Source organism: Microtus oregoni, unplaced genomic scaffold, assembly GCF_018167655.1.
Source record: "Microtus oregoni isolate MIOR12 unplaced genomic scaffold, Mior012 000000F_ref0000247, whole genome shotgun sequence".
Classification (NCBI taxonomy): domain Eukaryota; kingdom Metazoa; phylum Chordata; class Mammalia; order Rodentia; family Cricetidae; genus Microtus; species Microtus oregoni.
In genome coordinates this window covers 30,766,903-30,777,492 of record NW_024543059.1, presented here as the reverse complement: position 1 = coordinate 30,777,492, position 10,590 = coordinate 30,766,903, and positions in this window count along the sequence as shown.

The following is a 10,590-nucleotide window of genomic DNA, read 5'->3' as shown; positions in this document are numbered from 1 at the left end:
TAGATCCCATATCTTCCTTACAGCTTTATGTTTTCTGAGGGAGAACTGTTTTACTTGGAGCCAACTGACCCTGAGAGTCAACACACATCCTGGACACCGCATCCTTGAAGGATGCAACACAGAGTGGTACAGTTGATTTCCATTTCAATAGCTTTACTGAGCAAATCAGGCTCAGTGTTTGGCTATATGCTCCTCTTTGGAGTCTGGATAACAAGACCATGAACTGGGAATTATCTTGTATTTCTCTGTCCTGAAAAGCAATTGTGCTGATAAATGGCCTTACTACGTACAATCTGCTTTTATAAATGCAACATATACTATTCAGTTTACTGCACCCACTGTTTCTTTCATAAACATTGTTTTAGGTCAGGAGGAGTAGCATTTCCTGAATTCTTCCCTTCTGTGTATATGGCTATGAGTTCCTGTTGACAGTAAGGTCATCTGTGAGTGTCACTGACCATACAGGATCAGTAAAATCCAAGAAGTTGCCGGGCAGTGGTGGCGCACGCCTTTAATCCCAGCACTCGGGAGGCAGAGGCAGGCGGATCTCTGTGAGTTCGAGACCAGCCTGGTCTACAAGAGCTAGTTCCAGGACAGGCTCCAAAACCACAGAGAAACCCTGTCTCGAAAAACAAAAAAAAAACAAAAAAACAAAAAAAAAATCCAAGAAGTTCCTGATCCCCTTTACCAGATCAGGCCCCTGCCTATGCCCATTTCCCAGTGCAGAAGCAAGCCAGGACACACAGGCCATGCTCCTGGGATACTGGAAAGAAAGTGATTATCAAATGCCACCCACCATGCCCCTGTGTCTGCGCTCTGTGCACTGGCTCCCAGTTACTGAGCTTCAAGCAGGGGGGCTGGAGGTTAAAATACACAAACACATACAGACAGAGAGACAGTGACACGGGTTATCCTTGAATTCCCCAAGAATGCCCCCTTTACTGTGTTCAGGGGCAGATTATATAGAGATAGCCACGCTCCAGCCAAACCCACCAGAAACCACTCTCCTGCCATCAGGAACTCCTGAAGGTCTCGTGCTCAGAGCAGCTGTAGGCACTCAGATCAGGGGATTACAAGAAATTCAGGATCTGTGGTCTCACTGCTCCCAACAATCAAAGATGTTAGGTCCAAATTTGGCTCTCACAAATCCTCAAGATGGCAATGCCACTGATGATGTCTGGGCTCTCAACTCAGGCTGAACTCTGACCAGGTAAGCAGAAGGGTGGCTACCGAAAGCCAGCATTCCTCAGCAATCCTCAGAAACCTTGCAAAGTTGGTTTCTGTTTGTCAGGAAGAGCTGTCACTTCCCTTATCTCCCCATCTGGCAGCCAGCTACTCCCAGAAAGGGCATCTAGTCCCATATTAACTCAAGCAAGAACTCCAAAAGATCAAAGCCCTACACTAGCTCCCAGGCTGCCCCACTTCAATACCTTGCCCATCACAACACACTGGCAAGACCTTCCTCCATTTGTTTCTCTCTGTCCCCTCCCTCTAGACTTAGAGATCACCTTGACCTTTTGAATAAGATTTTCCTTTTCTTCCCGCAGAGCGGTCTAATTTGGTGGTTTCCTCACACCCTCAATTAAACCTGGTGCTGAAACCTGGGAGGGGAATACTGCTTCCCCCAATGAGAGTCCTGCCCTTTCTAATTGAACCTAACTGCCAATTGGCCCTGCTCATTAGAGATCACTTATGCTCTCTCCAGCCACCCACCATGTTCTACTCCAAATTTTTTAGTCTTCCTCTCCAGCCATTTATTTCTCCCCTCTCCCTATGCTACTCAATTGCCTCTCTATGCTTACTTGTGTAAGTTTCCTCTTGGAGGTGCCTGCTCTTTCTCTCTGGCTTGCTGGAACCTTCCACAAAAGTCATAGCAATATGCTGGGCAACTTCAGAATGTATTTTTGGATATCCCACCCCATGGACAAGGGAGCCCCTCACCACAAGATCCTGGATCTGTCTCCAACAAGACTCAGCCTACTTTGCGATGCCCTCAATTTGAGACTCTGTTGTTTGGCACTTTTCCTTATCATGTCACCCAATATAGATTGGTTTTTTGAGACAGGGTTTCTCTATGTAACAGGCCTGGGTGTCCTGGAACTCAATTTGTAAACCAGACTAGTCTGAAACTCACAGAGATTTGCCTGCTTCTGCCTCCCGAGTGCTGGGATTAAAGGCATGTGCCACCAGCGCCCAGCCAATGTGTGTGGTTTTGAAGCCCTTCTTCTGACAGGATTCTTATTTTTATTCTTCTTCCTAAGTCCTTCTACCTTTCCTTGCTCTACTCTTGGAGATCCTTTCCTCCCACCCTTTAAGGATGCTCTCCTTCTTGCTTGCTCTGTCTCTTGCTTGCTCAGCTTGCTGGTTTAGGGTGTTTCCTTTCCCTCTCACTCACAGAGCTTGCTCAGCTTTCTGGAGTCTGAAGTAACCACGGGATCTTATTAGACCAGTGGCTCCTCTCACCTGCCTCCTTTAATCTCTTCCCCCACGTGAACTCAGATACCATTGAAGCCTGGCTGACTTACTGCAAATAGCTTGGGTCTTAGTACAGACTGGATAATCAGTCTCACTGGCAAAAAGGCATACTTGATGTCCAATTCTCACAGATTGTGGCAATGACAATTTCAGCTACTGCACAAGCAGATCATTCAAAAACAACCCCTCTTATCTCTAAGCCTTCATTGCTCTACACTCTTGGCCATCCCTCTGATTACTGGATTCAGTCTTACAGAAATTCAAATGTATTTTGAGTATGGATAATAATGAAATATTTTCACATGCTGTTCTAAGCTATTGAAATCCTGGCTCTGGAGCTGGGATTTGACCTTCTCACTCATAGACATTTGTGCTATGGAATAATCTTTTTATACACTGTGAAGATGTGTCTTTGCCAAGGTACCTTCTGATTGGTTTAATAAAAAGAGCTGACTGACCAATAGCTAGGCAGGAAGAGATTTGGTGGGAGAGCTAAACTGAATGCATGCTGGGAAGAAGGGCAGAGTCATGGGAGTTAAGGGAGTCTCACGTGCACATCATAAGACAAAGCGAGCTGTATAAGAACTACATAGATGAGGTAAATGAGCCTGAAAACAGCACATAGATGAATAGGAATAGGTTAATTTAAGTTATAAGAGCTAGTTAGAAATAAGCCTAGGTCATCAGCTCAGCAAGTATAACTGATTTTAAGTCTCTGTGTAGTTATTTGGGGAGCTAGCTGGTGGGATAGCAGTCCAGGTGAAAAACCCTGCTGAATCATCTGTTTAAAGGTTTGCTTCCAAAGAGTCTGTCCTGAGTCAGGATATCCACCTGGGCAAAACACAACAGCCCAGGAAAAGACACTATGTGCCTGAGAAGAGCTAAGAGTCCAGCTGTTTCCAACAGAGGTTTTAAGTGGCCAAGTGTAACAACAGATGTCCAACTCTCTGACTACTCCCCTCTCACATCTTTAAAACTTTTGCTGGAGTGTGAACTTTATTATGGGATTTGTAATGCTTTGTGTAAACTTTCTGGTATCAGGATTTGCAAGTTCTTTTAGTGTAGTTAAAAATATCTGCAAAATCTGTAACAGAAAAAAATAGCTTAAAACTTGTAACAAAAGATTGACACTTAAAAAAGTTATGCATAGGTAATCTTAATTTGCTATTGTGTATCATATATGTATCAACAGAATGGCATGCCAACATGGGGTTAACCAAATCCACTTAAAAGCCTGAGAGAGCTTGGAAAGTTATTCTAGACAGAAAAGAACAGAGTTAAGCACAGCTTCTTGGTAGCAGAACTTTCACAGGTAGGCTCTGCTTGCTACAGGCAAGCGCTCTCATTTAAGAGAGGCTTCCTGACTCAGCTTTAGCAGTAAAACCTTGCAGCTCTTTTAAGAGGTCCTGACACAAAATACTTAAATGGTGTTGATGAAAAGCTGACTGTATGATTATTGGTGGTGGCAGGGACCTTGAAACTCCATAGAGCTGTGGCAATATACATGGCTTCAGCCAGTACCTCTGACCCTCTGACATGAAGCTAGACTCTCAGAAAAAAAGCTAAGGATCCAGCCATCAAAGGCACAGATTTAATCCTAGACATATCGCTTAGCAAATTAAAGACTCGTGGGGTTAGAAAAAGAGAGATATACAGTAAAGATAGATTCAAAGATGAAGAAAACTTCTAAACAGTTTACTGTGTGTTTAAAAATATATGTAGAGTTGGGGGGGGGATAAAGTCCTTAAAGGAAAAAGAAAAAGAGAGAGTATTTAATCCCAACTTTTAATTCCAACACTTGGGAGGCAGAGGCAGGCAGATCTCCGTGAGTTCAAGGTGGGGTGGCACATACCTTTAATCCCAAAATTTGGGTGGCCGAGGCAGGTGGATCTCTGTGAGTTCAAGGACAACCTGGTCTATAGAGTGAATCTCAGGACAGCCAAAGATACACAGAGAACCTGTCTCAAAAAGCAAAAAATTAAAAATAAAAATAAAAGAGTTTAAAATAAAGCCACATAAAAGATGGAAAACACACAGAGGGTCTGGATACTGAATGTTATGTTCTCTTTGAATTGTTTGAATGTTGAAGAAGGAGCGACAGCTGCTAAAAGACATTTAATTATAAATGCTGCTGAATTTATCCAAGATAGGTATTTTGAGAATACCTTGACTTCAAAATTGAAGTCAAAAGGTATGTTACTTTGGAGAAGAGGTTTTGCTTTTGTTTCCACAGGAAATGAGAGGCTGTGGATTCATTCTGGGTTAAGAAAAATCAGGTTTCATCAAGAAACACCCCCTGTGAAATCTCCAATAGTGTAGTAATAGGAGCGGCGGGGCTGCGTCCCCAGCACCCCGGCCGCCTGCTAGCTTATGCCTCGAAATAATTACACAGACACTGTATTCTTTTAAATACTGCTTGGCCCGGTAGTTTCAGCCTCAACCCATTTCTAATAATCTATATAGCCCACGAGGTGGCTTACCAGGGAGATTCTAGCCTACGTCCATCCTGGGTCGGAGCTTCATCGCATGCGTCTGCCTGGGAGCGGGGAGCATGCCGTCTCTCTCCAGAGAGCAGAGCTGTCGAGTCTTTCTGAGCTCATTTCCTCTTCCTCCCAGCATTCTGTTCTGTTTACTCCTCCCACCTATGTTTTAACCTATGAGGGCCAAGCAGTTTCTTTATTGCTTAACCAATGAAATCAACAGATAGAAAGATGACCCTCCTCCATCACAATAGGAGAGGATGGCCCAGATGTCTGAGTTCTACATTCAGAATAGATCCAAGACTGCTGTCTGAGATGATCAGGCCTCACAGGATACTCTAGTCATGACTTGATCATAATTCTAAATTTTCTTTAGGTCCCCATAAGCTTATCAGCGCCCCCAACCAGCCAGAAGTAGCCTGGAAAACTACACCCACATTCCCCAAAAAATGGACTATGGATATTTTCCTTTGTTTAGGATGTTGGTTACAAGTTGTTATGGATAATGGTCAGGAGAAAAGCTAAACAAAGGAGATTAGATTCAGAGTTCTTGTTTGTTTGTTTGTTTGTTTGTTTGTTTTTAAAAAAAGCGGGGGAGAAGGAAGTACTGTGAGACAATGGTCTTTTATCCTGTCACTTATATTATTTTTTTAAAAATGCTGCTGGCCAGTAGCCAGGCAGGAAGTATAGGCGGGGCAGCCAGGCAGGAAGTAGAAGTGGGGCAATGAGAACTCTGGGAAGAGGGAAGTTTCAGTCTATAGTCATCACCCAGACAGAGAGGAAGCCAGACACAGAGCAAGCAAGATGTGACTGCCTCACTGAAAAAGCTACCCAGCCACGTGGCTAACACAGGCAAGTACTATGGCCTAATATAAGTTATAAGTGTTAATAAGAAGCCTGAGCTACTAGACCAATCAGTTTATAATTAATGTAGGCCTCTGTGTGTTTATTTGGGACTAAACGGCTGTGGGACTGTGTGTGACAGAAATCTCAGTCAACAACTTGGATTCAATCCTTATTTAAGAAAAATAGATTTGTTACAGCATACTATATAGGTAACTTGGACTTAACTCTAATTTATGGAAAATAGGTCTTACTAACAGTATATGTTTGGTCCTTAAGTTTTATGAATTCCTAAGGTCTACTCAGGCTAACAGAAACTGAGTTAAGGATTAAGTCTGACCACTTGTGTCTTTGCTGACTTTATTAAGCTTTAGCTATTTGGAGAAACTGAGTCTTATAAGAAACTGATACTCTGTAAATTTACACTATAAAAGGATCAGGAAAGTGAGGTTCCCCAGTCCCTCTGTGTACTGTATTTATGGTTTAAAGTTTATTCTGATACTAAAGGATTTTCAACTCAAAAGTATAAATTTTAAGGCTAAACCTTAACAGGGATACATCTATAAAAACCCAATTTTATAAAATTTACTAACTTATTGAAAACAGTTAGAGATAATTATGATATGCAAGTTAACGGTCAGTCACCTTACAAAATAACAAATGTACTCAGAACTGTCTGCAGTCATATGAAATACAAATATAATTTATTTATAGGGACAAGCTTTAGCCTTTTGTGTATGTTGTCAAAGTTACGCCTGAAGCAGGTAACTGAAAATAAATCAAGTTTGTTTATTGTAAAACAGTAGTCAAAATCAGGTATACTAGATAATCTACCCAGAGAGGTCTGCTGAATATGCCATTTTAAGGTATTTATTGAAAGGGAGAGCAGGCAAGAATGAAGAAGGCTTCCTGTGGTAGACAGAAACACCAGCTTCTGGCAGCAGCCTTCAGACCCCCTCTCAGGGAGATGGGGCTCCAATGGACTCGACTTGGTACCTGCTTCTAGTGTGGCAACACTGGCCACTGGGCAGAGAATTATTCCACGCTTGACCAGTTTTTGACAGGGCCCTATTCAAGCTGTGGACAGGCTGGACACTGGAGACTTGGCTGACCCACTCTGTGTCCTGTCAGCAAAGTAGATCAGTTCTCAGGTTTCTCCTCCATAGGAAAATCTCTCCGATCTTCTGGGTCTTGTGGTCAAAGATTGATACTAATGTATATGGCAGCTAAAAACTATCCTGTGACCTTGGGCTCCCCCAGTGGACTGACTGTCCCTACAAGCTACTTATGTCTCTAGCACTTTTAATTGATCCAGAGACCACTTAGTCTATACTTGTGCTCACTCCAGTAAAACCTATCCATCCCATCTCTGTGGTGAGTGTTGATGGCTGTCCTTATCGTACCCTGACCCCATCTTCTCAGGCAATTTAACAGCCCTGACACCTGCTGCTGCGGCAGGAAGTGGGACCTTGCCAAGTCCCTCCAGGATTACCGCCTGGTCAGTTCTGTCTTGTTTGCTTGTTTGTTTTTGTTTTGTGTTTTTCTAGACAGGCTTCCTCTGTATCTTTGGAGCCTGTCCTGGAACTCGCTCTGTAAACCAGGCTGGCCTCCAACTCACAGGCATCCACCTGCCTCTGCCTCCTGAGTGCTGGGATTAGAGGTATGCGCCACCACTGCCCAGAGGTCAGTTCTGTCTTTACAATAACTTTGGGTGCAAAGAAAGATATGTTGCTTGCGGATAACACAAATTTGAGACTTTAAAGAAAAGTTTAATTATTCAAATCTCTTAAAGTAAACAAGAATTAAAAAAGCTTAAAAACTGACACAATTGTCTGTCATCTTAAGTTGGTTTCAAGTATGAAAAACAGGCCTTGCTTTCCTAAGAGCTGGTGGGGGCTTCCTGCTGAGAAAGGCAAAGTCACAAACAGGTTTCAAGGGAGAAGCAAACCCCAAACCATGCCGCTCCTACTTTCTTACTGACTACTGGCGTGGTTCCAGTGTCCCATGAGAAATGATGGGATATTTCCAGATGAAACAGTAGGATCCCACAAATTGCATGGATCTGAGAAAGTGAATGAAGGTCACGAAACTTGCAGATGGGTTATATGATATTAAAACTTCGAAGTCGAACATACTAATCCATGGAATTCTGGGAAGTTATTAAGCCCGTCATGGTGACAGTTATAAACAGTGAATGCTAAAGCTTCTTATAAAAAAATGATCATAGTCACAGGCTCAAGAATTTTAAATTTCTTTCGGTTGTTTTCTTTTCCAGATATGGACTTTAAAGTACATTGTGTTGTGCTGAGAACATCTCTGTCCAATCTCTATCTATCCAAATGCCTTAAGGTGGTGATATGTCCATCTGTGTCTACCCGGTCCTCTTACGGTGGTGATGTACCAATCTATATCTACCCAGTCCTCTTCAGGCAGTGATGTGTGAATGATAGAAGAGAGGAAAGAGTGTTCATGCTTCCAGCCCACAACCATCTTCCAGGCCCTCCAGCTCTTCTCCCCCTGTTGTTCCCTTTTCTGTCTTCTTACAGATTAATGGTCATGTTTATGTTGCTAATCTCCAGACTTTATTTTTGCTATGGCTCAAAGGCATGAATCCACTTGGACTGTTTGCAGTAACTGCTTTCCCTGCAATGAGGATTTCAGTGCCGATTACAGACAGCGCTCCTGCTGATATATCTAAAGAACTTTTATCTCTTTTCGTTGGCTTCCAAACACCATGCACGCTGTAGGGAGGCATGGCTCGTATCCATCTGTCACAGGTCAACAGGCTCTGGATGGAAATTTCAAGTCTACACCCGAGATAAAGATCCCCTAAGCTCCTTAACTTCATTTCTGTCTCTGGTCTATATCTATTTACTCAGCTGTCAGACATCATCCAGGAGTCAATCAACTTGAGCCCTGCAGCTCCTGCACAACCAGCTCCCTTCTCCTGCTCTGGTGATCCTGCAGAACCAGCAAGCCCTTGGCTTGCTGACAGCTGAAAGAAGGAACACTCATCTCTTCCTTAATAAAAAATGATGCTACCATCTGGACACATGGAAGAGAAGACTAAAATTTTCCAAGATCTGACTCACAAACTACAGCTTCCAGGGGCTGTGCTTTCGGGCTCCCTTGGGGCTCTGTCTTCTACCCCTCCTTCTCCCACTCTTCCCGGTCCTTCTCATAACGATGATTGATCCCTGCCTGTCTTAATTAGGGTTACTATTGCTGTGATGAAACACCATGAGCAAAGCAACTTCTCAGTCTACTCTTCCACATCACAGTCATCATCCAAGGAAGTCAGAGCAGGAACTCAAGCAGAGCAGGGACCTAGAGCCCAAAGCTGCTGCAGAGGCCACAGAGGATGCTGCTGCTCACTGGCTTTCTCTTCATGGCTCGCTCAGCCTGTTTTCTTATGGAACCCAGGACTATCAACCCAGGGATGGCCCCACCCACAACGGGCTGAGCCCTCCCCTGTCAATCACTAGTTAAGAAAATGGCCTACAGGTTTTCCTACAGATGGATCTTATGAAGGCATTTTCTTAATCGAGTTTCCCTCCTCTCAGATGACTTTAGATTGTGTCAAGTTGATGTAACACTCTGCAGCACACTGTCCCTTCAGGTTCTTTCAGGCAAAATTATCCAATGGTCAATAAACCAGATGCATCTAATAGAGTTATCCCGGGTCTCCTACCATCGCCTGCCTGCTCGACTCTGCCCACCTTTTACCTGCACCCCAGCTTTCTTAGTATCCCCATGATATCCCTTCCCCGCTTTAAGAAGCTAGAGATTGTGCCCTCTGCCCACTTATCATTAAAAAAAAAAAAACGGAATGTTTGGTCCAAAGTGGGCCTACACACATACCCTCAAAATGGCAGTACCGCTGAATGTTCTAAACGACATTCTGAACTCAATTCAGGCTGGACTCTGACAGGTAAACAGAAGGATTGCTTCTTATAGCCAGCGTTCCTCAGAAACCTTGTAAAATACATTCCTGCTTGTCACAAAAAGCTGTTACACCCCTTATCTGCCCCAGGCCCATAGCCAACTACCCCCAGAAAGGGCATCTGGTGGCCCAACTCAAGCCTCCGAAAGACTTTGACCCCATGCTAGTTCCCAGGCTATAGCAGCTAACTCGCCTACCTCCCACCACGACATAACCCTTACAACCAGCAAGGCTGCCCCGTCATTTAACTTCTCCCTGCCGCCCCAACCCAACCCAGGGAGAGACAGCCTTGGGAGTTGGATAGAACTTTCCCTCTTCTGCGCATAGGGTGATCTAATTCAGTGATTCCACCCTGCCATTGCTCACAAAGCCATGTTACCACGCCCACTTGTTCAACGGGTTATCTTTGGCCCCAGGGCGGCACAAGGCCGCCTCCTCCAACAAGGAACAACGGAAAGGGAGCCAATCTCATTCATTGTGTATTAATGAAGGGGAGTAGCTGTGCTGAGCGGTCTGCTGGCTATTTTGCCAGGTGCTAAGAGGCAAAGCTGAGGCGTTCAGCCCCTGCTTTCCACCTCCCCAGCTCATGGGGAGAGAATCAACAGGTGGAGGAGCACTTAGCACACAGTCATGATAAGCGCAATCAGCAGAGTGCCTACAGAATCAGTGAGTTATCTCACGCTACTGCTAGCTTAGCTGTGCATAGGCAGAGACCAGATGTGGGGATGAAGAGGTAGTCACCCAAGGCTAGGGACCCTTCTAAAGGTCTTTCTCAGTTCCTGAACAGCTGTGAGAGAAATTTCCAGGCTTGTCATCCAGCTCTCGACCATCTGTCTCTGCTCTTCATTA